The 12,197-nt window shown below is 47.7% G+C and overlaps 1 protein-coding gene across 1 annotated transcript in view; it reads right to left on the bottom strand.

Annotated features, from left to right (window-relative positions):
* GLP2R (glucagon like peptide 2 receptor) overlaps positions 1 to 12,197 on the bottom strand; it is a 132,807-nt gene that overhangs the window by 108,320 nt on the left and 12,290 nt on the right. The window lies entirely within an intron of this gene.

Genomic DNA, 12,197 nt, shown 5'->3' with positions numbered 1-12,197 from the left:
ACCCTCTTTCAGGTAGCTGAAAGCAGCTATCAGATTACCCCCCCGCCCCGCCATTCTTCTCTTCTGCAGATTAAACAATCCCAGTACCCTCAGCCTCTCCTCATAAGTCATGTGTTCCAGCCCCCTAATCATTTTTGTTGCCCTCGGCTGGACTCTTTCCAATTTTTCCACATCCTTCTTGTAGTGTGAGGCCCAAAACTGGACACAGTACTCCAGATGAGGCCTCATCAATGTCGAATAGAGGGGGATGATCACGTCCCTCCATCTGCTGGCAATGCCCCTACTTATACAGCCCAAAATGCCGTTAGCCTTCTTGGCAACTAGGGCATGCTGTCGACTCATATCCAACTTCTGATCCACTGTAACCCCTAGGTACCTTTTCTGCAGAAAAGTGAACAAATAACTCAACATGAGCTCCCAGTGTGATACTGTGGCAGAAGGCTAATGCAATGCTTGGATGTATAAACAGGGAGTTGTGATTAAGAGTAGGGAGTTGATTTTATCTTTGTACATGGCTTTGATGAGACCAGTGCTGCTGTATTGAACTCAGTTCTGGTGTCCATATTTTTAAGAAGATGTTGAAAAAATTGAGAGGAAGCAGATTTCCATAAAAATAATTCAAGAGTTGGAAAAAATGTTACAGTGAGACATAAGGAGCTCAGTGTGTTTATCTTATAAAAAAATCAAGAGGTAACTTAATCCCAGTGTTTAAGTACTGTGACAAAGTTCCTCCTCTGCCTTGGTGGGTCCTGCGCTTATTGGCAGATTTGCTCACCTCAGTGATCTTCACCTCTGGTGGAACCCACAGTCTGGGTCAACTCCTCCTGTGTCTGATCAGAAGTTGGGAAGTTTGGGGGGAACCCGGGCCCGCCCTCTACTCAGGGTTCCAGCCCAGGGCCCTGTGGATCACAGCTGTATGACATCTACAACTCCCTGGGTTACTTCCTCATGGCCTCCTCCAAACACCTTCTTTATCCTCACCACAGGACCTTCCTCCTGGTGTCTGATAACACTTGTACTCCTCAATCCTCCAGCAGCACAGCACACCCTCACCCTCACCCTCACCCTCACCCTCTCAGCTCCTCATGCCTCTTGCTCCCAGCTCCTCACATGCACACCACAAACTGAAGTGAGCTCCTTTTTAAACCTAGGTGCCCTGATTAGCCTGCCTTGATTGGCTGCACATGTTCTAATCAGCCTGTCTGCCTTAACTGGTTCTAGCAGGTTTCTGATTACTCTAGTGCAGCCCCTGCTCTGGTCACTCAGGGAACAGAAAACTACTCATCCAGTGACCAGTATATTTTCCCTCTACCAGACTCCTGTACCGCACTGGCCTGGGTCTGTCACAGTACCCACAGAGGAAGAAAAATTCCTAGTTAATAAATGGCTCTTCGATCTAGTGGAGGAAGGCAGAACAAGAATTAGTGGCTGGAAGTTAAAGCCAGATAAACTGAAATTAGAAACAAGGCACAACATTTTGTCAACAGTGAGGCCAGTTGTAGCTCTGCCCTTTCCGTCGGGGGAGGGGCTGGAGACTTAGAGCTCCTGCCAGGGCCAAGAGCTGTGTCTCAGTCCCAGCCAGGGCAGAGAGCTCGACCCCAGCTGGTCCTGAGCTCTCAGCCCCCCTCCATGGCCTAGACCAAGATCTCAGTCCCCTCGTGCCCTGGCTGAGGTCATGGGTGTAGGGGCTGAGAGCAGTGAGTGGGGGCATGGCCATGGCCCCAGCCCATTGCGCCCCTTATCTTGTGGCCCTGGCCCCATTCCACCCATAGCCCTGGTCCTGTTCTACCCCTTCCTCCCATGGCTCTGCCCCCATTCTGCCCCCTCTCTGCCCCTTCCCCAGAGGCCCTGCCCCTCACTCAGTCCTTTACTCCCCCCACATCCTCATGCTGCAGCCCTGAGACCGGAAAAGCTCTGTGGCCATAGCAGGGAGTGAGAGCTCCCCCAGCCCCTGGCCATGATGGACAAGGGGACAGGAATATTTTTCCAGGCACCCCAAATTATCCAGGACCCATGGATACAGGCCCCATGGGCCCATGTGGTAATCCACCACTGCCCACACCCTCTCCAATCAGCGCAAAGTTTGGGGAGGCTTAGCCTCTCCTAGCCTCCATTACGCACTAACCATGATTAGAAGAGACTGCCAGAGTCATCTAGTCTAACCCCCTGTTAAAATGCAGGATTTGTTGTGTCTAAGACATCCAAGACAGATGGCTATCCAGCCTCCTTTTGAAAACCTCCAATGAAGGCGCTTCCATGACCTCTCTAGGTATCTGTTCCATTGTTGGGATCAAGACTGGATGCCTTTTAGGAAGATCTGCTTTAGCCAAACACAAGCTATTGGGCTCAATATTATGAAATTCCCTGGTGTGTGCTCAACAGAAGGTGAGACTAAATCAGTGGTTTTCAAACTGCAGGTCGTGACCTAGTCCTGGGTCATGGAATGTAAGGTACTGGGTCGCGGTGTCTCTGGTCAGCACTGCCAACTTGGCCGTTAAAAGTCCCATCAGTGGTGCTGCCCGGTTAAGGCAGGCTAGTCCCTACCTGTTCTGAAACCCTGCTGTGCCCTGGATGTGGCCAGCGGTTGGTCCAGCTTCTAGGCGAAGGGGCCATGGGGCTATGCGAGCTGCCCCTGCCCCGAGCACTGGCCAATGGGAGCTGGGGGGACGGGGAGGTGCCTACGGGCAAGAACCATAAGGAGCTCGGCGCAGCATGGTCCATGGTGCCATGACATGTAGGAAGCCTGCCTAAGCACTAACATTGCACCGATGACCAGAAGTCACCCGAGGTAAGCCCGCACCATAACCCTGCACTCCAATCCCCTGCTCCAGTCCTGACCTCCCCTGCAAACCCAGAGTCCCTTCCTGCACCCCAAACTCCTCATCCCTGGCCCCACCCCAGAGCCTGCACCCCCAGCCCAGAGCCCTGACCCTCTCCCACACCCCAACCCTCTGCCTCAGCCCTGAGCCCCTCTCACACCCCAAACCCCTCATGCCCAACTCTGCTGGGTTATAGGCAACAATTTTCTTCAACTGAACAGCCAGAAAAAAAGTTTGAAAACCACTGGACTAAATGATCCAATGCTCTCTCCTGGACTTAAAATCTATTAATTACATGTCTCTGAGCACCGTGTAACTATGGAGATCTGTTATCTCTATTACTGGGCGTGTGGTATCTATGAAGCCTAGCATTTTTGTCCATTGTTTGGACAACTGGCAGCAGTTACTGTGCACCTGGTAATCATGGACCTGTTCTCTCTGTCTGTGACCATCCAATAAGCTCATCACAGCAATGTCTGTCAGGTAACTGGCATTGGATGGGTCTTGTTATATTGGTCTTTGGTATGATTAGTGTAGGTGGAGATTCCATCCAATGCTTGTCAGGAAAAGTGTGGCAAGAAACACCGAATCACCAAAAGTCTCTTGCTGCAGGAAAAGTGATATCTGGACATCTGCACTGGGGTATACATAGGGGCAAAAGTTCATAACATGATTTTCAAGGGGTAGTTGCCAAATTATAATGGGGTTCTAGCAGCCATTGGGTCCACAGCCCTTAAAGGGGGACAGAACCATCCTGATGGACTTTACTGATCATAGCCCTTTACAAACACAAATGAAATAACTGTGATAATTTTTGGCCCAGTGAGGTAGGCATTGTTATCCTCTGGGGAAACTGGTTGTGATAGGCACTAGCCTTCCTTGGGAATGATGCCCACAGTTCTTCCCTGATGTCTCTAGCATGCATGATGAATGTGAATGATAAGTTATTTCTGGACAGAGATCTGCTGCCCTCTGCCGGTCAGCTCTGTGGGCCAATGGAGAGGGTGTGCAAGATCCTGGGCACATATGAAAGGTCAAGGATAATATATCCCAAAAAGGATAAGTGACTTCCTGTGATGGGGTGTCCACCCCACACAGGAATGTAAGGGGTTAAGGTGGCCTGGTAGGCCTATTAACTCCACAGGAAGAGGAGCCAGGGAGCAGGGAACTAGTTGATTGCAAACAGGCTCAACAGTACGGGAACAGGTGGGACCTGTATAAAGCCAGATAGCTGGCAACAGACAGGGGCCTCTGGGAAAGGGCAGTCACTCCCTGGGAAGAGGGAGTTGGTTTGGAGCTGGTACTCTCAGAGAATGGGTGGGGGGGGGGGGGCAGGAAGAGTAGGAGGCAGTCCAGAGAAGGAGCAGTGAGGGCTGAGAGGTTAGAGCCCAGAACTGCTGAGCTGAGGGTCCCTGAACTGGAACCCAGAGTAGACGGAGGGCCAAGGTCACCTTACTGGCCACTGGAGAAATGGCACAAGCTGGACAGCACTGGAGAAGACTCCCTGGGACCATTTGCATGCCATAGAAGGATCTTGGGTCACCCTGGAAGATGGTGACCTGGCTGGAGGGCCGAGTCATGAAGAGGATGCTGTGGTTCCTGGAGTGAGGTGGGTCCACAGGGTGAGAGGAAGACAGGAAAGGTACCACCTGAAATGTTCCTGACAAGGACTTTTGTGCACAGATGGCACTGTTACCCACATTACAAATTGCGCTAGGATCGCCCCCAGATACAGAGAGCCTGGCTTCATAGGGCAGTCCAGCCTCAAGAAACCCATAGTTTGCTTTGGTTTCCATTTTTAAGGCTGTCCCTACAACGGAAAGTGGTGAAGATTCACATTTTTTTCTTAATGAAAATAAAAGGTGTGTTTAGTTCCCCAACCCAGCGGGTGCTTGGAGGTATCAGGGACTATGGCTTTCTGGTTCCCAAAGACTGGCTGTGCTGTGATCTAGCCTAGTTCTGCCTCATTAAAGTTCCAGGGACATAATCCAACAAGACATTTTAGAAGTCACATTGTTAATGTATTTCTTTGTGAACTACTTCAATGATTCGTGGCACCTTATAGACTAACTCACTTCATCGGATGCACGCCGACAAAGCGGGTATTCACCCATGAAAGCTCATGCTCCAATACATCTGTTAGTCTATAAGGTGCCACAGGACTCTTTGCTGTTTTTACAGATCCAAACTAACACAGCTAACCTTCTGATACTTCAGTGATACATTATTGTATAGGGGTTCTCTGTGTTCCAAGAAAAGACACAGATCTATCTATGGCAACCTCTGTTCTTGGAGCTAGGGTGAGATTCCCATCTCACAAAGACCTACCTGCACTAGCTCTCATTGAGCCAGCACACTAAAGATAGTAATATATTCACGATGGCATGGGCAGTGGTGACATGGGCTAGCAGCCAAGTTCATTCCTGGGGAGTTCAGGAGGGTGGCTAGCCCGTGCTGCTGCTGCCTGTGCTACCATGGCTACATTACTATTTTTAGTATACTAGCTCAATGTGACCCTGAATAAGTATATCCATGTGAGCTGGGAATCCCACCCCTAGCTGGTAGGGTAGATGTACCCTCTCCATATTCATCAAAACTCAAACACAGTGTTTCAAAGTCCAGCTAAGTTTAGTAGATGACAATGTCACATTGTTTACAAAGCATAATCCCTTAGGGTGTGTCTACACTGGGGAGTTTAATTCAAAGCTTTTTGATGTGCATCAGATAATTTGCATTACATAAGTCATATCAATAGCATGCACACAGAATGCCTGTTCTATTTTCAGTTCACATCATATGAACACATGGTGCAAGTTTGCTGCGAATTGAGGGGGTAGCATTCTTGGGGGTATCCCAGGGTCCTTTGCTTTACCACTGAGCCGTGTGCATCCAAGGATTGTTTTTGCTGTGAAATGTGGGAAACCAAGCTCCTGCTCCCTGCTTCTGTGGGGGCCAGTGAAAATATACAGAGCCTCCTTGGGCTATATTACAGCACTCAGAGCTGGATGAATTCAGCATTGGACTTTACCCATTGCACTAACAAGCTGATGATGCAGGAGCAGAAGAATATTTTATGGCAGCAGCAATTCTGGCAGCAGGAGTACAATCTGCAGTGATGGCAGCTGGTTGACACAGAATAATGGGAGAATCTGAGCTGTTGGAATGAGAAGACCAGGCCCTGGATCACCTACAAAGTGTTCAGCACCATTTCTAGGCTGAAGAAACCACCATGAATTGGTGGGAGAGGCTCATTCTGTAGACCTGGGATGACCAGCTCTTCAGTGACAAGAGAACTTCAGGATGGGGAAGGTTATCTTTTTTTAATATCTGTGCGGAACTGGCCCTGGAACTGCAGTGGCAGTGTACCAGCGTGTGGTGCCCCGTATCCATGGAGCAGCAGTGTTGCCATTGCCATCTGGGGGCTGGCCACCCCAGAATGTTACTGGTCTGTGGCCAACCAATTCGATGCGGGGAGATAAACTATTGGGGCCATTCTCATACAGGTCTGCTATGCCACTGATGAGGTGCTGTCTAACCAGATAATGCAGATGGGTAATGCTCAGGAAATTATTGATGGGTTTGCATACACTGGGTATCCAACCTGGTTTTGGTGTAACTGATGAACCCATGTGCCTAACATTTGCCTGCCCTCACCCCAGTTGAGCAAAGAATTTGTAAACAGAAAGGGGTTTTTGTCCATAGTGCTCCAAGGAACGGTGGACCACCATGGCAGTTTTACAGACATAAATGCAGCAGCATCTGGTATAGTCCACCATGCTAGAACCTTTCAGAACTCTCTAGTATTTAAATAAAATGGAGAAAGACTGTTTACTCCCTGAAGCACTGGGAGCATTAATGGTGTGGAGGCTGGTCTGGTTATTCTGGGAGATCCAACTTATGGCCTGGTGCCCTAGCTAATGAAGCTATACACGAGCTGCTGGGATAGGAGCAATATTTTAATTATTGCTTTATAGCTGCACAATGAAAGGCAGATGGCACTGTTTGCGGAATAGGTTGGAAGCTGCAGAAAAAATGTTCCAATATTATAGGTGGATGTTGTGTTTTGCTCAATATTTGTGAGAGCAAGGGGCAAAGTCCTGACAATGGTTGGGAGTCTGAGGTGCAGGGACTTGCTCAGAAGTTTAAACAGCCAGCAAGAAGCACAAACAGCCATGGGAATGCTGTCAGGGATGCTTAGTGTTTGCATTTTGAGTGCCTGCCATGCCTGAAAAAGTCACCCTGTGTGTGGGGTGAACTGGGATGCAGACATTTTGAGCACTGAGGGATTGCATGTGGGTGGTTGAAATTTACTGTTCCCTACATGCTCTTGTAAAACTCTATGAATTATTTTAGCGTATTTAAAGGATTCTCTGTGCTAACTGCAATGATGACCCATAATGGATGTACGGTAAATGGTTTTAATATGAAACAATAAAAAATACAAAAATGTTAATCAAAGCAATGGAAAAATAATGTCTGTTTGGAAATACATTTAGAAAACCAGTCTTTTAAAGTAATCAACTATACACAAACCTTAAATTACTGCAACAGTGCACATAAAACTTAGAATGCAACAGTAAGAACTTTCCAAGTGCAACAGAATGAGGAGAGGGGGAGCAGTTACAGGTGAGTATAGGCCTCGCCTCTGACTCTTCTTATCTGCATGGGTTCTGGGACTGAGTGCCTCAGCGCAAAATTCTCAGGGGCTCTGCAGGACTGAAAAGAGCTGGACTTGCAGTCAGAGGCGCTGATTTCCTGAGTTCCCGGGGAGGGGCTCGACCCCCACCCCACCCCAGGCACTGCCCTTGATTCTCCCTCTCCCCCTCACTCCCACCCCACCCCACCTTTTCCTGCCCCCACCCCACCTCCTCCCTGCCTCTTCCTGCCCCCACTCCTCCCCAGTGCCTTCTGCACACCACTGAACTGCTGAGGTGGGAGAGGGAGGATCTGATCTGTGGGGCTGTGGGTGGGTGCTGAGCACCCACTATCGGCACCTATGCCAGGTCCAAATGTTCTCGATGCCCAGAGGTGGGATCTGAGAGATGAATGGGACCTGCGGGGAGCACTGCACTTGGGATGCAGAGGTTAGGAGTTGCTGCTGGTGACAGTAGCCACCATTATCCACAGGCTGAAGGATGTCTGGGTCCCAAATTATGGTACTGCAGGGCCTGCTGGCCTAGAAGTAGCAAGATTATCAGGAGGGCATTCTGGATAACATCCACGAGTTGCCGCTATATCTCCATCCTTTTCCATGCTCTCCTTCACCTTGGTGATACTATCCTTGACCACAGCAACACTTTCCCTTGGCCATTGACATGATCTCCTGGAAGATCAACTTTGCCCTCCTTCTGGATCTTCATGTGCAAGCTTCACTCTCAGACAGCCTGGTTCGACTCTGTGACTCAGACATGTAAACATCTCATCCTGACTCTTCCTTTTTCTTTCCCTCAGGTTGTCAGCAGTTCAAAGAGGCCCTGTCCTTGAATGTCCTGCTGTTGCAGGGTGCTGTGGCTATGGAAGCGAACAAAACAACAAAGAAGTTGTTTGTTGTTCATATTCAGACAAGGCATGATAGCTTTTTTAGTCAATATGTGTGACTGTTCCTCCCTGAGATTCTTCCCATTCTTATGGGAAACTCAGAGATGGTAGGTAGGTATGGACCGTGGTGGGATTTCAGTCTACTGTATCTGCTTTCATGATTTTGGGGTGAGGAAGTTGCTTGGTGCTATGTCTTGATCTTGATTAAATTACACTGAGGTGGAGGACTTGTCTTATTCAAAAAAGACAAAGAATAGACTGGTGAAATATGCTGTGAAGTTGTTCTCCACTATGGCCCCTCAGAGGCATTGGAGTAGTGGAAAGGGCTTGCAAGCCCTACGAGAGGACATGGGCATGGGGTTATTCCCTATAATTTGCAAAACAAACAAACAAACAAAAACCCAAGTAATTTCTCAGTCTTAATTTCTGCTATATCTCCCCTGGAGAAAGTGAAGATAAAAATAGATAGGACCCTGCAATGATGGTCAGCTATATGCATTTTTCAAGGCATTTGCACTTCAGTGGGGAGTAAGTATTGTTTGCAGGGCTACCCAGAGTGGGGGGAAATTGGGACAATTTGCCCCAGGCCCCACGAGCCTTGGCGCGGTGGCAGTCCGGGTCTTTGGCAACATTTCGGTGGTGGGGGACCCTTTAGTGCTGCCGAAGACGTGGAGCGACTGAAGGGCCCCCTGCCGCCGAAATGCCGTCAAAGATCCAGACCGCTGCCAGGTGAATACAAGTGCTGCAGTTCCCCTGCTTTGCCCCAGGCCTCCTGAATCCTGTGGGCAGCCCTGATCGTTTGTGCCTTGCCTGGGCCTGCAATGTGCATTTATATTTCATATAAATTACAAAAACTAACCAGATTTCTTTTCCTATAAGCACTATCTCAATAAATTATTAAATGTACTAATAAATGCTTTTGCTATTTGAATCTGGTGTGGGAGAAGGAATGAGGTACAGACTGTGACTGCGCCATGCTGGCAAACGCCATTTGGAAGCAGCACAAGGTGAAGGGTGAGTGAAAGACATGGGCTTCTAGCTTACATCCACCAATAAATAACACATTGTAAAGATAGGTACTTACATGCTGACGTTCCCTCCAGATGATCTGACTCTTTGGTCCCTCCTTGGTTTTGGGCTAGGAATCCGGCTCAGCTGATGTAGGGTGGGAATGAGGGTCCTTTGTAGCAGAGCAAGACTGGGACTGGCTTTCCAGCTGGTTGTCCTGACCCACAGAGAGATCCTAGCTCTCAGGGGCAGCTCCTATCCAGTATTCTTCTGCTCATCCTCCCATGGGTTGAGCTGGTCATGCTTGGTAGGGGGAGGTGCAGGCAGCAGGTTCAGAGTAATGCCTGGGACAGGTTGTACTGTGATTGGGTAGAATGCTATATAATTCTTCAAAAATGGACAGGTCACACGTCCCCTGCCAGATTGTCTCTTTTCATCCTTCATTTCAGTGTGCATTCTCCTGAGATGTTTGTTCTTTATCTGGCACTGGCTGGTGTCCTGGCTGTGATCCTTTGTGGACATCTGCTTTACAATGTGCGAAAAAAGGTCCTATTCCTGTGCCTTCCCACAAGAGGTTCCTGAACCAATGCATCTCCCCATATGGCAGTGAGATGAAGTATCTCAGCACCACTCCAAGTAGCGGTGTGAGGCATGTTATGGGAGTTCTGGGGTGCTATTGTGGTTGCATCACCAGAATAATGATACAATGGGATTGAGGGGCAATATCTGGCTCTGTGCCACTTTTTATAGGGAGAAGTATTATCCTGAAAAGTACCCCCCATGGAGGGAGTGCACACAATGGACAAGTCAGTAATAGTCAAACTGCAAAGCACTGTGGGATAGCCATTGAAAACATGAAAAAAGTGGTGCACAGCAATCACATGCACACATACAACAAAAATGAACTATTTCAATTTGAACCAAACCTAACCCACTTTGCAAGAGGACTTCAGCATTCCAGACAAATGCAGTTAGTGTGCAGTGATAAGTTGCAATGTTAGCAGAGTCTGAATGAGCTCGAGTCACAAGTCACTTTGTTATTGGGGCAGGGGTACTAAAGGGTTATTATCCTTGTTGTGTGTGAATCAAGAGCAGCAGAACTGTGCATGGCATACTCAGATGGAGGGACTCATGCTCAACTAAACTGCACTTGCTAGGCAGGTGATGTGGGTGCCAAAACCCAGTGGAGTTGAGAGAGGATGGGGACAGGTACTTGTACCTGGTGGTGTGGGTCCTGCCTAAGGATCCGAGGCACCATTCGACCCTGCATCTCTCCACAGTGTAATAACAGAGCTGATTAAGATTCAACTGGGAGTCTTGTTACATACCACAGAGCTGAAATCACTGATAACCAGGTATAAGCATTTGGCCTGCTTTGGGATGGTGTCTCTGATTCACGAGATTGCCCAGTACACACTAGTAGTGAGGCTCCACCACTAACAGCTGAAATCACTGAGAGCTGTGTTAAGTGGTGGAACCTTGAAACATTTCAAAGGAGTCAGAGCGAAGTGGCTGGAGGAATGGACTGGTGCTGGCAGGCAGAATGGAGCTGGAAGCAGGGTGGCCAGTGGAACAGCTGGTGGAGCGGTGAGTGGCCAGCAGGACAGAGTGGGTAGCTGCTGACAGACCAGCTGATGCCAAAGCAAGTGCCTGGACAGCAGAACAAGCAAGGTGCCCCAATTCCTCACTAGGGTGGGAGGTGAGCTCACCCAGATGCACCTCTAAACTCTGGGTCTTCACTGATCAAGGACTATAGTTGTGAAAGAGTTGTGGCAGACGGAACAAGAGAATGGTACATTAAAGAACTTTTGGTTGCTGAACTTAGAAACCTGAGGTAAAAGAATGTGCCCAACATACTCTCAGGAGGGTCTTTTGCTCTTGGTTTTATGTTTATGAATCCTGCTTGTGGCATTTTCCCAAAGGAATGCTGGGTTACTTCTCTCCTTTTCTCTCTCCTGTGTGCTTGCAAGAGGGGAAGTATTGCCTCTTGGAGGTCACCGGGGGTGGTATGTAATTGTCCCAGGTTACTGGGTGGGGGGCTCAAGCCGTTTTTGTATTGTATTGTTAAAAGGAACACTAGATATTGAACCCGGCCATTGTTGCTGCCAACTCCAGCTGGCAGAAGAGTTACATATGCAAATTGTTTTCAAACTAGATGAATGTCGTTTGATCCAGTTTGAAACCTTGTGTGTAGACAATCTCTTAAAACAAAGCAAGATAATTGAGCCAGGTATGTCATAAATCTTACAGGGCTACATAAACATAAACATACTGGGTGAAAATTCTGGCCCTGCTTGAAGTAAATAGAAGTTTTGTCATTCACTTCAGTGGGCCAGGTTTCCATCAGTTAATCTTTCCAAGTACAAATAAAAGCATGTTTCATTATGATACCCCCATTTTAATTCTTAACAAAAACAATGCATATCTAAAAATCCATGAGGTCTTGATTTCAGAGTCCTAACATTTTCTTATGTGATACTGTTGAGGGAAATACGTCACATAAATGTGTACTTATAATAGTTTTTTTCCCCAGTAAACTGTCTATGAACACTTTTAAGTTTAACCAGGAAAACATATAATATTGACTAAATATAAATATATGTTTGTGCATCTGTTTTGGAAGCTGATCATTATGTGTTTTTGTATACATATTTAATGTTTTTGTTTCTGTTTTGAAATTATTGATGGAAATAGTTACTTTGAGTGAGAGCTAAGGTTGTGTTACAATGAACTCTGCACTCCTTTATATTGAATAAGAATAAATGTTTTTGTCTTTTTGGACACTGTACGATTAATACTTAGTTTTAGGGTGATCAGACATCCTGCTTTGGC

This window comes from Gopherus flavomarginatus, chromosome 12 (assembly GCF_025201925.1).
Source record: "Gopherus flavomarginatus isolate rGopFla2 chromosome 12, rGopFla2.mat.asm, whole genome shotgun sequence".
Lineage (NCBI taxonomy): Eukaryota > Metazoa > Chordata > Testudines > Testudinidae > Gopherus > Gopherus flavomarginatus.
The sequence above is the reverse complement of the archived record's forward strand: the minus strand, read 5'-3'. Positions and strand labels throughout refer to the sequence as shown.